Genomic DNA, 16570 nt, shown 5'->3' on the forward strand with positions numbered 1-16570 from the left:
TTGGGCTTGCGGACACCCTGGGCAACAATCCAACCCCTACAGTATGACAAATTAAAGCAAAAACATTAGATATTTGAGAAAACGCGAAGGCAAAAGGTTAAATAAGAGTAAATTAACTTACTTGTCCCCATTTGGCCTAATCGACCACTTCTGCTCGGGGGTCGCTAGCACGAGCGGGAGCCCCGAACGACCACGCTGGTAGACAGTAGCCCCCTCACCCAGCTCCTCGTCGCTACCAGCATGGCCACTTGGCTCAGCCCAGGTATCCCACTGGGTCTCTTGGGACGTACCCTCATCCCTGCTTTGCTCCAGAGTTGCCTGGAAGGAGACCTCTAGGACACGAGTCTCGTGGGTCGAAGGCTCGTCGACCTGAGGCTCGTCGACCCCAGGCTCGTGAACCGGAGACCATGTAGCCTCCACCTCAGAAGAATCCACCCTAGAAGTCCTGTGCTTAGGTGAATCAGCTTGGGGTGGTGGTGGAGACCGTGTAGCCGCCACCTTAGAAGGCGTGGCAGCCACCGCACTACCTCTCCCGCGGCCACGTGTACCTTTAGTACAACATAAATACCAACATGAGTAATAAAATGTATATAAATACCAATATGCATACAACATGAATACAACATAAATACCAACAAGAATACAACGTGTACCTTTAGTGCCTCTCGGCTTTGTGGGGGGTCGACGTCCTCTCACGGGGGGCGCTCCTTGCATAGTAGAGAGCAACACTCTCCGAAGAGGCGAGGCAGGAATGGAAGTAACCATCCCATCACCCGCCGATGAAGAAGGAGCCGCGGAGTGCTTTCGACCCTTTCCCACCATCTTTCAACACCTGTCATGACAAAGAGTAAAGCAAATTAGTACAACATAAATACCAACAGGACTAATAAAATGTATATAATTTAAGTGTAACATCGTCATAAATACCAACATGACTAATAAAAATTGAATACCTAACATCAACTCAAAATTTATATATAGTATAATAGTTGAATACCTGACATGAACTAATAACAATCGTGCTCGTCTATATATGCTTCGGGGTCAATAAATGCATCATGATCATGACTATCATCAATAAATGCATCATCATCATCACTATCACGAAGAACATGTGGAAGGCCACCATTATGTAATCGGTCAAGAAGTGACAGGTCATCGGTAGCAATAACCTCTTCTTCTTCCAGCTCTTCCTGTTCGGGCTCAGGGGTTAAGACGGATTCACTGTCGCTGTCTACTTCAATGTTCTGGGGTGAAGTAGAGCGGTTCTTGAAACGTTTCTTGGACATACGTGTTTCTTGGAAGAATTTTCCTTCATATGTGTCTGGGTTAATGTGAGGTTCGTTATCCTCTTCATTGAGGGTAGGTGGTCTAAAATGTGGTGGCACTTCATAAACGACATCCCAACCTTTGAGATTTGGATCAGTTTGGCAGGCCCACGGTAGATAGAAAACTTGTGTCGCCTGGTGAGCAGTAATATAGACATCGGGAACATCTAAGTGGGTGTTTTGGTTGATTTCGACTAGTCCTGTATGTTCATGAGTCCTTCTAGTCTCCCTCGGCTCAAACCAATAACATTTGAAGACTATGACGGTCGGTGGGTTTTCACCATAGAATAGAAGTTCATAAATTACTTCAACTTTTCCATAATACTCGTTGTCTCCTTCGCCGATAGCAGAGACAGAACAATTTGTAGACTTTAGGTCGGGCATAGATAGCTCTTTGCCAAAGGTACGAAAGTGATACCCGTTGATGTTGTATTTGTCAAATGAACGGACCTTATAGTCAAAACCATTAGCTACTTGTCTCAACTTAGCGTCCATAGACTCTGCATCAGCCTACAAGTTTAATATGAAAGAATGGATGCATTAGCCACAAATTAGACCAAGAAATCAAATGTGCCCTTAATGGTAATTAATTACCCTTTGTTTGAACCAAGAGATGAAACCGGGACAGTCGCCTCCATGCTTTGTGAGAAGCTCATACTCTTCGACGGAATCCTTTTCGATGACCGCTCCATCCAAGAATTCGGCGACGTATCGACTATATCAAATATCCGGGAATAAGAGTAGTTCAAAGCAATTAGAAGTTGCGGAACAATAAATTACCGAGAACTTACTCGATGTACGGCCGCACTTCTGTTAGGTTGGTGAAGATATACAATGAAATGGTCTGCCATTCTTCGACATCCAACAATTTCCCTTTCGAAGCAACGGATAGTGCGAGCTTACCTTTGAATAGGCTAAGGTTGGATCGAACTTTTTTTTGATCGCCATCATTGTACCGAGGCTTCGGATTATGCAAATGATGATTTTTGGCTTCGTAGTGTGTTGTCACGAAGTTTGCCGCCTCCGCAGTAATGAATGCCTCGGCCATTGATGCTTCAATTCTACGTTTACTTTTACACTTAGCTCGAAGCGTCTTCTGCATCCTCTTAGTTGAGTAGCACCATCGATCTTGAACGGGCCCCCCCATTCTTGCCTCGGTCGGGAGATGCAAAATCAAATGTTGCATTGGATTAAAGAAGCTCGATGGAAAGATCTTTTCTAATATGCAGATCAACTCTGGCGCCAACTCTTCCATTTCATCTAGCACGCCAGGTGATAGTTCTTTCGCACAAAGAGAACGGAAGAAATAGCTCAGCTCTACCAGTACTAGCCATTCATCCTCAGGGATAAAGCCACGCAACATCACCGGCATTACCCGCTCAATCCATATGTGCCAATCATGACTCTTGAGCCCAAATATTTTCAGTTTCTCAAGACTCGCTCCCCTCTTTAGATTCGCAGCATACCCATCGGGGAACATCAACCGCATTTTCACGCACAATAGAATTTCCCTCATAGTTGTCCTTTCAAGATTGAACCATGCCTTTGGCTTCGCTATGCTTTGCTTTCCTTTCCATTGTCGCAAGTTTTGCAACGGTCTATCACATATAGCCTCCAGGTCGATTCTAGCCTTAGGATTATCTTTTGACTTCCCCTCTATGCCGAACAATGTACCAAAAATGGCCTCCGCAATATTCTTTTCAGTGTGCATCACGTCAATGTTGTGTGGGAAAAGGTGGTCTTTGAAGTAAGGCAGATCCCATAAGCATGACTTGTGAGTCCAAGCGTGTTCCGTATTATACCCTTTGAAATATCCTGGACGCAAAGGATCAGGCTCGAGAGCGTTTAACTGATCAAGGGTCTGTTGGCCTGTCAACACAGCTGGTGCAGTGTATTTGACAACTCTACCTTTGATGAAATTCTTCTTGTCTTTTATGAACTTATGGTCAGGATCCAGGAATTGTCTATGCATGTCGAAGCAAGAATACTTGCGACCAGCCTGCAGCCAACGGAACTGAAGAGCTGCCTTGCATGTGGTGCACGGGAACCTTCCATGCACACACCAGCCAGCGAATAGCGCAAACGCCGGATAATCATGCGTCGAGTACATGTACCACACATGCATTTTGAAATTTGTTTTGGTAGCCGCGTCGTAGGTCTTGATCCCATTATCCCAGGCTTCTTGCAACTCATCCTTAAGTGGCTGCATGTACACATTCATATTCTTCCCCGGATAGTTCGGCCCTGGAATTATCAACGTCAAGAAAATGTTCTTTCTTTTCATAATCTCTCCGGGTGACAAATTTAGTGGAATGACAAATACAGGCCAACAACTGTATTGTGTTGCCGTCATACCATACACATTGAACCCATTCGTGCTGATGGCAACTCTAGGTTGCCTTGGATCTTCCGATTTATCCTTATGTAATGCATCAAAGTGCCTACACGCAAAACCATCTGAAGTGTGTACCAACATCTTGTTCCCATCCGCATCTAGTTCGGTTCTTTTGCCCAATTTGTGCCATGACATCTGTCTGGCCGTCTATTCGACCATGAAAAGACGTTGAAGTCTTGGTACGATTAGCAGATACCGAAGAACACTAATGGGGATTTTGGTCTAATTCTTCTCACCATGCCGTTGTCTACCACAATATACCTAGAAGAATTGCAAATGGGGCAATAGTTCAAGGACGCATACTCAAGCCTAAATAAGGCACATCCATTCTCACAGGCATGTATCTTCTCATAGGGCATCTTAAGTACACAGAGGATTTTCTCTGACTGGTACAGGTTTGCAGGCAGTACATGGCCTTTGGGTAGAAAGCGTCCAAATATCATCATCATCGCATCGTAGCATTCTCTGCCTAGGTTGAATTGAGCCTTCAGAGCCATTACTTGCGCGATGGCATCCAGCTGACAAAGCTCAGTCTTCTCATGGAGAGGACGTTTTGAAGACTCCAACATTTCATAGAAGGCCTTTGCAGGTTCCTCTATCTCGTCGTCCGAATGCCGAGCATCATCAAAGTCTTGGACCATGTCTTCAATCCCGGTACCATGCTCGTCGGTGCGACGAAGAATCACCTCAGCTCTGGCACGTTGGTCAGACTCACCATGAAAATTCCACACCGTATAATTAGGGGTAAAACCCCACTTCTGCAGGTGTTTACGCATTTCAAACTCTGTCTGCTTTTTCCAGTTGTCGTAGTTGGGACAGGGGCACCATGTTTTTTGCTGGCCATTTGCAAATGCGGCTCTCACAAACCCCCTGGTTTTTGTTAACGATTCATGGGTCATGTCTTTCTGACTAGGGTGACCAGTGTACATCCAAGCACGATCACTCATGTTGCCTAGCTACCTATGGGGGAACGAGAAATAAATATATAATTCATCATCTATATTCATACGCTAATCAAGTTTGTCAGTTTTATTACGTCGATGCAACCTACACGCTAATAGGTCAAGATAGGTCCTAATCCCACCCGAGTATGTGTAGATTGGGTTCGTTTTCCCATGCTTTGCTCCAGATGCGACGCGGAATTTCGGCAGCACCTCCCCGTTGTTCTCCTGATACACGTCTCAGCAATAAGCAGAGAGGATGTGTACCCGAAGAACAACAGGGGAGGCACTGAGGAAATTCCGCATCGGATCCGGAGCATAGCATACGGGAAAACAAACCCAATCTACACATACTCGGGCTGTCCATGGATAATGTTGGACAATTCGAAAGGATGGCGGTTATAAATATGCAAAGAAATGCATATTTATAGATGTCGCCCTTTCGAACGGGAGACGCATACTGGTCACGCATACTCATGATTGAAGAAACCTATAGCTAGCAAGTTTCATCGGCACGAAGACCGGGGCAGAGCAAATTAAGGGGGTAGGAGGAGAAGTCATTTGTGCTCACCAACAAACGCAGGGGCGGTGCTCGTCCAACGCACGTGGAGGTCGTCGAACAACTGCACATTGAAATTCACACGATCAACACAAATATGATGTTTTTATAATTAACATAATCGGAAAATATGTGGCCTAACTCATAATTTACAAAACTATGACCTCGTGGGCCTCTGGAAGGCCGAAAAGCACCTTCTCGTTCAAAAGAAGGCAGAAGAGGTGTCGGGGGTCGGGGCTTAGTGGCGTCGGGAGTCAGTGCCGTCCAGGGTCGTTGGTGTCGGGTGTCGGTGGTCGGGAGTTAGGTTAAATGCGTCGATGGTCGGGGGTCAGTGTCGTCGGGGGTCGAGGGTCACTAGCGTCGGGGGTTGGGGTCTTTTCGATCAACAAGAGGCCAAAGAGGTGTCTGGGGCCCGAGGTTGGGGTTTTGTGGCGTCGGGGGTCGGGGGTAGGGGGTCGGGGGTCGGGGTCGAGGGTCAGTGGCGCCGGGGGTCGGGGGTCAGGGGTTAGTGGTGTCGAGCGTCGGGGGTCGGGGGTCTGGGGTCAGTGGTGTCGGGCGTCAGGAGTTGGGGGTCGGGGGTCAGTGGTGTCGGGCGTCAGGGGTCGGGGGGCGGGAGTCGGGTGTCAGTGGCGTCGGGGGTCGGGGGTCGAGGGTTGGGGGTTGGTGGCGTCGGGCGTCGTGGGTTGGTGGCGTCGGGCGTCGGGGGTCGGGAGTCGGGTGTTGGGGGTAAGTGGTGTCGGGTGTCGGGCGTCGGGAGTCGGGTGTCAGTGGTGTCGGGGGTCGAGGGTCCGGGGTTGGTGGCGTCCGGCCTCGGGGGTTGGTGGCGTCGTGCATCGGGGGTCGTGGGCAGGGGGTCGGGGGTCGGGGTCCTTTTCTTTCTTCTTCTCCTCTCTCCTCTTTTTCTTCTTGTTCTTGTTCTTCTTCTTCTTTCTCCTCCTCTTCTTCTTCTTCTTCTTCTTCTTCTTCTTCTTTTCTCTCTTCTTCTTCTTCTTCTTCTTCTTCTTCTTCTTCTTCTTCTTCTTCTTCTTCTTCTTCTTCTTCTTCTTCTTCTTTCTCCTCCTCCTCCTCCTGTTCTTCTATTTCTTCTTTCTTTTCTCTTTCTCCAACTCTCCTCTTTCTTCTTCTTCTTCTTCTTTTTTCTTCTAAGTTTTTTCATTTCTATCTATTTTTCTATTATTTCTTTTATATCTACTTTATTCTACCTAATAAACTAACTATATAATTTAACAGATAAAAAGAAAAATCTAACTATCTAATTTAACAGGAAAAAAACTAACTGTCTTCTATTGTTTTCTTCTATGTTTTTTCCTTTCTATATATTTTTTTCTATCTACTTTATTCTACCTAATAAACTAACTACATAATTCAACAGAAAAAAAAGAAAAAAAACGTACCGGCGGCGCAGGGAGGAGGGGCGGCGCAGGGAGGAGAGGCGGGCGGTGGAGGGTGGTGGCGGCGCAGGGTGGTGGCAGAGCAGGAAGGGGCGACACAGGGTGGTAGCGGCGCCTGGTGGGGGAGGCGCAGGGTGGTGGCGGCGCCGGGTGGGGGCAGCGTAGGGTGGTGGCGGCGGCGGGTGGGGGCGGCGCAGGATGGTGGCGGCGCCGGGTGGGGAGGGGCGGGCATGCGGGAGAGGTCGTGCGGGAGTCGGGAGGAGGGCAAAGCCGTGCGGGAGGTAGTGGGGGTCGGCAGCAGTTAGTGGGGTGGGGCCGCCGTCCCCTTTGCCGTCCGCCGTGCTCCGAGGCAAACGGCAAAGGAGTCCCAGTCAGACGGGAAAGGGGCGGGTGGGGGTGGCTTTCGGCCGTTTGGGTGGGGGGCTTTTCCGTGTGCCAAACCTTTGCCGTCCGCGAGCGGACGACAAAGAGATGGCCGACGGCAAATTAAAACTTTGCCATCAGCCACGTCTTTGCCGTCAGCACAATGACAGCTGACGGCAAAGAGTACCTTTGCCATGCGTCAGCAGACGGCAAAGGCAAGGCGGACGGCAAAATTCTCAATTCCAGTAGTGATGAGGGTATTGTGCTTCTTTGGTGTATTAAACCAACTTGGATTGGGATGAAACATTGCAGGATCACCACATTTATCTTGTGTGACTTGCTAGAATTTTCCAGGAATTTATTGAGAATATTACATATGGAAACATTTCAAAAGCTTGAAATAGGCAAAAAGGGTTTAGATGGGTTTCGTCCAATATTTCAAACATGAACATGTGTTGTAAATCTTATGTATGGAAAATATATGTCCACTGAGTTTCCCTAAATTTTCTCAACTATTTTTTAAGTGATAAAGTATTTTTTTCCTTATGAAATACCATTATTGGCTCCGGAAAGATGGGTTTATACATAATAGGAAAATAATCTTTAAAATAATTATTTTATGGTTTTGGGAAACCTTTTTGATAATAGGTTCGAAATAAAAACTTTTGGGTAAGGCATCTCTCCGAAATTGGGGACTTGTAGTGCAAATATTAAATGAGGGGTTTTAGAGAGCTTAAAATAAATTAACGCCTTCTGTTGAAATAATAATTTAAAAGAATAGTTTTCTGGTCCTATTCACATGGCTTGATCACTGGGCAAGAGTTTGGGGTCAAGGAGATGGATTATATAGAGGAGAATAACTATAGTTATTCAGAACTCACTCAGTCACACAAGCAAGCAACAACCAAATCAACCATGAGAAATATGCAAAAAGTATTAATTGGCTCAAATTTAAAAAAAACATAATGTGGAAAAAGTTGTACGAACACAAGGTGTGACAAACCTACCCTCGTTACAAGAATCTTGTCCCTGAGATTCCTAGGCTAGGTGCTAAAAAGAGAAGGAAACTCTAATCTGAGGTAGTCTTCACACTCCCATCTTGCTTCTGATTCAGTGTGGTTTCTCCACTGGACCTTGAAGTACTTGACGGTGCGGTTTCTGGTGCAATGCTCGGCTTCATCCAGGATGCAGATTGGTCTCTCACGATAAGTGAGATCTGGCTGAAGATTGGTGGCTTGATGATCGATATCCTTGTAGAGCTCTCGGTGATTGGGAACTTGGAGGCACTTCCGGAGCTGCGACACGTGGAAGACATTGTTCATATCCGAGAGATCGAAAGGTAGCTCTAGTTGATAAGTGACTTCTCCTCGCCTGTAGATGATCTTGAAGGGCCGATGTATCTTGGTGAAAGCTTTCCCTTGACGTGGAAGCGCTTTGTTCCCTTGAGAGGAGTGACTCAAAGATAGACATAGTCCCCAACACGGAATCTCAATACTCCACAATGGGAGTCGGTGTAGCTCTTCTGTCTTGACTTGGCTGCCTCTAGATGTTCCCTGACTAGTTGAACTTTCTCTTCTGCTTGACGAAGAACATTTTGTCCGAACACCAGCCCTTGTCCGGTTTTTGACAAGATGAGGGGAGTGCGACACTTGCGCCCCTACAACACCTCAAATGGTGCCATTTGAAGGTTGGAATGATAGCTATTGTTGGTGGAGAACTCGACAAAGGGTAAACAATCTTCCCACTTGGCTCCATATGCCACAACACAGGCATGGAGCATATCCTCGAGTATATAATTTACTCGTTCCGTCTGTCCACCTAACTGAGGTTAAAAAGAAGCGCTAAAGGATAGCTCAATACCCAAGGCCTCTTGGAATCTGTTCCAAAACCTCGAGGTAAACTAAGTACCTAGATTTGTCACAATATCCTTAGGAACTCCATGGAGGCTTACAATCTGGTTGATGTAGATATTTGCCAACTAGTTCCCCCTGAAGGTCGTTTTGATGGGAATGAAGTCGGCCACTTAGGTCAGGTAGTCGACAATGACCGAATGGAATCTTGTCCCTTGCTTGATGTCAGCAGACCGGTGATGAAATCCATTCCAACCTTGTCCCACTTCCATTCATGCACCTTGAGAGGTTGTAGCAGTCAAGCGGGTCGCTGATGATCAGCCTTGACCCTTTGGCATACATCACACTTAGTGACATAAGGGGCTATCTCTCTCTTCATGTCATGCCACGAGAATTTTGCCTTGAGGTCTTGGTACATCTTGGTTCCACCAGGATGGATGGAATATGTAGTGTCATGTGCTTCTTGCAAGATCAGATTCTTGAGCTCAACTTTGTTGGGTATGCAAAGGAGATTCCCAAACCATACAACTACTTGTTCATACCTGGAGAATCCTGGGGCCTTGCCGTTCTTGATCTTCTTCTTGATAACTTCAATGCTCTTGTGTCCCTTCTAAGTTTCCTTGATGTCATCCATTAGCTTAGCCTTCGCTTCAAGGTTGGACAGAAATCACGGTGCGACTAGCTCCAATCCGAAGCTCTCAAGTACCTCATACAAGGTAGGTAGCCTTTCCTTGATCATGGCATTCAACGAATAAGCCTTCCTACTCAGGGCATCAGCCACCATGTTGGCCTTCCCACGGTGGTATTGAACACCGGGGTCGTAATATTTGATCAACTACAACCATCTTCGCTTCCTCATCTTTAATTCCTTCTCAGTGAAGATGTACTTCAGACTCTTGTGGTCTGTGTACATCTCACGTCACTTCCCCAGAAGGTAATGTCGCCATGTCTTCAAGGCATGAACCACTGCTGTCAGCTCAGGATCATGAGTGACGTAGTTCTCTTTGTGAGAGCATAGCTATCTAGACAGATATGCCATGACTCTTCCTTCTTGCATGAGGACACCGCCAAGCAAGGTCCTCGATGCGTCACAATATATCACAAACTCCTTCTGAATATCAAGGGTGGCCAAAACTAGGACAATGTCAATCTCTTCTTGAGCTCGTGGAAACTTTCCTCGCAATTTGGCATACATTGAAACTTCTTGTCCTTCTTCAAGAGTTGAGTCATAGGTCGGGCAATGCTTGAGAATCCTTCGAGGAACTTGCGGTAATATCTCGCGAGTCCAAGGAAGCATCTAACTTCCTTCACATTGGTCAGTGATTTCCACTCCGCCACGGCTTCAATCTTGGCAGGGTCAAGTGACAATCCATATGTTTTCAACACATGGCCCAAGAATCCAACTTCATGCAACTAGAAGTCACACTTTCTAAAGTTGGCATAAAGCTGGTGCCCTCGAAGATTTTCCAGCACCATCCACAAGTTTTTCTCATGATCTTCCTCAGACTTGGAGAAGAGGAGTATGTCATCGATGAAGACAACAACGAATTTTTCCAGATATTCATGAAGACTTTGTTCATGAGGTACATGAAGTAGGCTGAGGCACTAGTTAACCCAAATGGCATTACCGTGTACTCATACAGGCCATATCTAGTCACAAAAGCCATCTTCAGGATGTCCTCGGGCCCGAACTTTAACTGATAGTACCCAGACTGAGATCAATCTTGGAAAACACCTTGGCATCATTCAGCTGATTGAACAGGTCCTCAATCATGGGGAGTGGATACCTGTTATTTATTGTGAATTCATTGAAACAATGGTAATCAATACAAAGCCTGATAGTTCTGTCCCTCTTTGACACAAATATGACAGGTGATCCCCAAGGAGAGGCAGTAGGGTGAATGAATCCTTTTCTGAGTTGCTTAGCTAGTTGCTTCTTCAGTTCAACCAACTCTTCGGATCCCATCCTATAGGGATTCGTCTAGATGGGTCCTGCTGCATGCATTAGCTCAGTAATGAACTCAATGTCACGATTAGGAGGCATTCTGGGAAGCTTGTCAGGAAAGACATCTGGGCATTCACATACCACTAGCACTTTATCCAACTCAATTCCTAACACACAATTAACCCGAGGAGCTTGATTGGAGGTAGGGTTGGGAACATACTTGACTTCGACTGCTTGGCTATTGGTCCTCCTAAAATCCCTCTTGGTACAGTCCAACAGGCCCTGGTGCTTGTTTAACCAATACGTTCCAAGGATCACATCCAATCCTTGCGACTTCAAGATGATGAGATCGGCTAAGAAGTCTACCCCGTTCATGTTAATCCCAACTGCTTTACACCCTATCTTGGTCCTCATTACTACACCCAGGGTTTGTACCATCATCTGACTACCCAAAGGTGTAGGCTCCATACCACTCTCTAGCAAAAACTTTTGTGTAACAAAAGAATGTGAAGCACCAAAATCAAACATAATTGTTGCTGGGGTTGAGTTGACAAGGAACATACCTAGTATGACATTCGGGTCTTGTTGGGCTTCCTGAGCGGAGACGTGATTCACACGACCTTTGCCATTGTTGGGCAAGTTGTGGGGATCTTGGTTCCATGGTGGTGCTTCACGACCTTGTCCCTGGTTTGGTGCATTGGGGTGTGGTGCATCTCGCTCCTTGTTGGGGCACTGCTTCGAGATGTGTCCATACTGACCACACCCAAACCATGTGACCTACGTGAAGTTGCTGGTATTTCCGCCAGTGTTGTTATCGAGATTGTTGTATGCTGGATTGGGTTGGCATACTACTGAGGCTGGTTGGTCGAGCGAGATGTAGGAATCCTTGATTGCTGAGGCTGATAGCTTGGCTTTGCCGGGGCTGATTGACAGGTGCGAGTATTCTGGTTGCTGGAACCACCGATGTTGATCATCTTGCGTTTGTGTGTGTCTTCCATGGCATGAGGCTTGTCTTCAAGCATGAGAGCCTTGTTCACCAGCTCTAAGAAGGTTTGGCAGTCACAGACAACAAGCTCATACTGCAGTGATTAATGGAGCCCTTCCATGAAGCGTTGTATCTTAGTTGCCTCCATGCTAGCATCATTAGGCGCATATCTTGACAAGAGGTTGAACTTCTATAGGTACTCCTTGACAGAGCCAATTCGTTGCTTCTGCGTGCAAAATTGTTGCTTCTTGATGGCCATAATACCACAGGGATATGGGCAGTGTGAAATATTTGTTTCAAATCATCCCAAGTGATCACACTCTCACCTTGAATGACCTTGAATCCATCCCACCAAGCTCCGGCAGTACCTCTGAGGTAGTGAGAGGCGTAGAGTACCTTCTCTCGGTCCTCATTTCAGTTTACTAGTGCAAGGAGGTCCTCAATGGTGCGGATCCAGTCAACAACATCCAAGGGTTTAGTTGTCTCGGTGAAGGTCGAGGGGAAACTCTTCGTGATCTCTCATAGAGTGGAATGACCATTGCCATTTTCGCCCTCTTGCTAATTGTTCACGAGAACCTGAGTCATCTTCTGGATAGCAGTAGTGTTTGCTTGGTGTTCCTCGTGGAGAACTTGGAGAAACTGAGCCATGGTCATGTTCTCTAGTGGAGGCGGTGTCGGGGGAAGACCGCCTTATAGCTGCTCCTTGTGACCTGTGATACGTCTCCAACGTATCTATAATTTTTGATTGTTCCATGCTATTATATTGTCTGTTTTGGATATTTTATATGCATTAATATGTTGTTTTATATTATTTTTGGGACTAACCTATTAATCTAGAGCCTAGTGCCAGTTTCTATTTTCTCCACGTTTTTGAATATTGCAGATAATGAATATTAAACGGAGTCCAAACGGAAAAAATCCTCGGAAAGATTTTTCTTATACCAGAAGACACCTAGGAGACTTGGACTAGGGGGGAGGGAATCTGCCAGAAGGCCACAAGCCTACAGGGCGCGCCCCCGGGGGGTGCCCGTGCCCCCTCGCTTGTGGGTCCCCTGCAGGTCTCCTAACCGTATTATTTGGCCTATAAATTCCCAAATATCCCCGTATCGCCAAAAAGAGCCACGAAAATACTTCTACGCCGTCGGGAGCCTCTGTTCCCGGGAGATCCAATCTGGGAGCCTTTTCAGGTAATCTACCGGATAGGGAATTGATCACGGAGGGCATCTATATCAACTCCATTGCCCCTCCGATGATATGTGAGTAGTTCACCACAGATTTACGAGTCTATAGCTGGTATCTAGATGGCATACTCTCTCTCATTGATCTTCAATACCATGTTCGTCATTATAATCATGGAGATCTATCCGATGTAATACTCTTTTGCGGTGTGTTTGTCGAGATCCGATGAATTGTGAGTTTATGTTCAGATTATATATGAATATTATTTGAGTCTCTTCTGAATTCTTATATGCATGATTTCATATCTTTGCAAGTCTCTTGGAATTATTGGTTTCGTTTGGCCAACTATATTGGTTATTCTTGCAATGGGAGAAGTGCTTAGTTTTGGGTTCAATCTTGGAGTGTCCTCACCGAGTGAAAAATTAGGGGTAGGGAGGCATGTATTGTATTGTTGCCATCAAGGTTAAAAAGATGGGGTTTTTATCATATTGCTTGAGTTTATCCCTCTACATCATCTTATCTTACTTAATGCGTTACTCTGTTCTTCATGAATTTAATGCTCTAGATGGAGGCAGGAGTCATTCGATGTGTGGAATAATAGTAGTAGATGCAGAATCGTTACGGTCTACTTGATACGGACGTGGAGCCTATATGCATAATCATTGCCTTAGATATCTTCATAATTATTTGCTTTTCTATCAATTGCTCGAAAATAATTTGTTCACCCACCGTATTATTTTCCTTTATGAGAGAAGCATCTAGTGAAACCTAAGGCCCCCGGTTCTATTTTCCATATTATATTTTCAGATTTGTTAACAAAAAATACTTTGTTGCAATTTATTTACTTATGTTTCCGCAATCTTTTGTATCTATCTCTATCAAATCTCATCCTTGCAAATAACTCTAAAGGGATTGACAACCTCTTTGTAGCGTTGGGTGCAAGTGTTTGATTATTTGTGTAGGTACTACTATTTGGGCCTTGCTTGTTCCTCCTACTAGATTGATACCTTGGTTCTCAACAAACTGAGGGAAATACTTATCTACTTTGCTGCATCACCCTTTCCTCTTTAAGGGAAAACCAACGCAAGCTCAAGATGTAGCAAGAAGGATTTCTCGCGCCGTTGCCGGGGAGGATACATAGCAAGATCACGCCTACGAAGTACCCATCACAAACTCATCTCTTGCATTTACTTTATTTGCCATTTTCCTCTCCCCCACTTCTAAAAAGATTTTCAGAAAATACCAAAAAGATTTGCCTTCTTATTCTCCCTTTTTCTGTTCGTCTTTTCGTTTGCTTCTCGTTAAAGAGATGAGGTTTTCGCCGTTGCCGATGCAAATCTCCCTATTTCTAGTTAAAGAGATTTTCGCCGTTGCCGGGAATATACCAAAAAGATTTTCAGAAAATACCAAAAAGATCTTAGGTGTTAGATCGCTTAAACTCATGGATGGCCTTGCTACTATCACTAGTATTCATCCGAATGAAGTTCTTAATTAAAAGCAAAGGGAGGGGAAAAACTTAAAAGATGCTTGGTATAGAATTTGCAATGCTTAAAATAGATCTATTCGGAGGCAATCTACTACCATTCTCCTTCGTAACTTTGATGTGGGTATCTCTCCTTGGAATAGATATGTTTTGGATACCATTATGGGAGGAAACTTCCTGGGTAGCCATACCTTTGATTCTTATAATCCTATGACAAATCTGGTAGGTTCACCCTCACTCATGATTAATGAAACAATCTTAACCTTGGAACATGTGATGCGAAGGCTTGATGTTATTAAAAATAAAGTTGCTACCGTAGAGCTCATTGAAAACTTTGAAAAAATTCTTAATAATCATATTACTCAATTTGGATATAAGGTAGGAGTTACTTTAAAAACCTAAGGGAAAAAGAACCCATAGTTAACGAAAAATTGGATCAAGATTCTTCTAGAATTGGAAAGCTTGAGGACATCATTACCCACTTGGGTTCCGCCTTTGCCTCTATTCAAACCACTCATCATCCTACGACTCCCAAGTTTGTTTATGTTTCTAAAAATAAGGGTGAATCCTCTAGAAAAAGTGATGAAGATCTTAAGATGATAAGCGTTCACCCTAGCTTTATTAGGGAACTCATTACTACAAGTGAAATTATGGATTTCTCACCTAGGAGTATGATTATTGATATAACCAAAGGATGTCGTAGGGTTTACAAGTGTGAAATTGAGGAATTGCACACCAAAGATGATAATACCTAGATCTATTGCATTATGCCTAGCTAGGGGCGTTAAACAATAGCGCTTGTTGGGATGCAACCCAATTTTATTTGAGTTGCGTCTGTTTTTGAGTGCTGCACACATTATTACATGTGTAATAATTGTGTATTCTTGTTTGAATTAGTGTTTGGGCCAAGTAAGACCTTTGGGATGGTCTATGGTGTTTGCAAGTTGATTTTGCTGAAAAAGAGAAACTTTCGCCCTCAGTCCAGGAATTTTATAAATTCACTGGAACGTGATTTTGATCTGAATTTTTTTACACAAGATTGGTTTACAAATTTCCCACAGAGTTCAAACTTTTAAGAAGTTTGGAGTTACACAAGTATGCGAAGTAAACAGATTTCCACAGACTGTTCTGTTTTTGACAGATTCTGTTTTGTTTGTTTTGTTTGCTTATTTTGAAGAACCTGTGGGTTGTCTCGAGGGGGGGGGGTATTGTCACACCCTCTTTTTACCTCACTCCAAATGTAGTTTCAAAATTTGAGTTTATGAAAAAAAAATCAAAAACCAATGTTGTGAGTGCCATGATTGTCCTTATGTGTTTGTATGCTTGAATGAGTGGATTCAAAATCTATATTTTCACACCATGATTTATTCCAAAGATTCTTTTCTTATTTTGACTATTTTAAAAACCTTGCTTTGGGTTGCACTACAAGTCCTTGATGAGAAGGGAGTGCCTTTACCCAGTGATGGTAATCTTGTTTTAGAACTATATTAACTCTCAATTGTCATAAAATAATTATTTTTCAAATTATTTTCCTATTTGATATGCATGTCCATTTCTGAGGCCAGAAATGATATTTCTGTAGGAAAAATTACATTTCTGCCTTAGAAAATTTGGAGATACTGAGAGAACATATATTTTCCATACAAAAGATTTTCAATCCCTATTTATATTCGAATTATTTGAGAAAACCCTTGACAACCGATTCTGTCTATTTTGATCTTTTGAAATATTTCCAATTTCCAATAAAATCCCAGAAAATTCCAATAAACTTCCCAATCTATATTTGGCGGCCACACCAAGTTTCACCTCATTCCAAGGTGGTTTGGTTCACTAAATAATCCTAAAACCCTCTTTGTCCAGAATCTAGTTGAAACATCTCTACATTGCAAAGTTTATCAAAATGGGTTGATACTTTGGAGGAGTGTTCGACACCCCAAATGAGGAGTCTATGCCAAAAATGGGATTTGCAGGGGGTAATCTACCCACATTCCCTTTGGAAGGGACAAATCTGCCTTTTTGGGGGTGATTTCAAGTTTGAATTGCCAAACTTGTCCAATGAAGCTCAAACTTGGTGGAGCATCCTATTTTTGCGTCAAACTCAATCCTGTTAACTTAAATCACCAGTGGTAATTAAGGTGTAGCTACCCCAAA

Source organism: Hordeum vulgare, chromosome 1H (genome assembly GCF_904849725.1).
Source record: "Hordeum vulgare subsp. vulgare chromosome 1H, MorexV3_pseudomolecules_assembly, whole genome shotgun sequence".
Classification (NCBI taxonomy): domain Eukaryota; kingdom Viridiplantae; phylum Streptophyta; class Magnoliopsida; order Poales; family Poaceae; genus Hordeum; species Hordeum vulgare.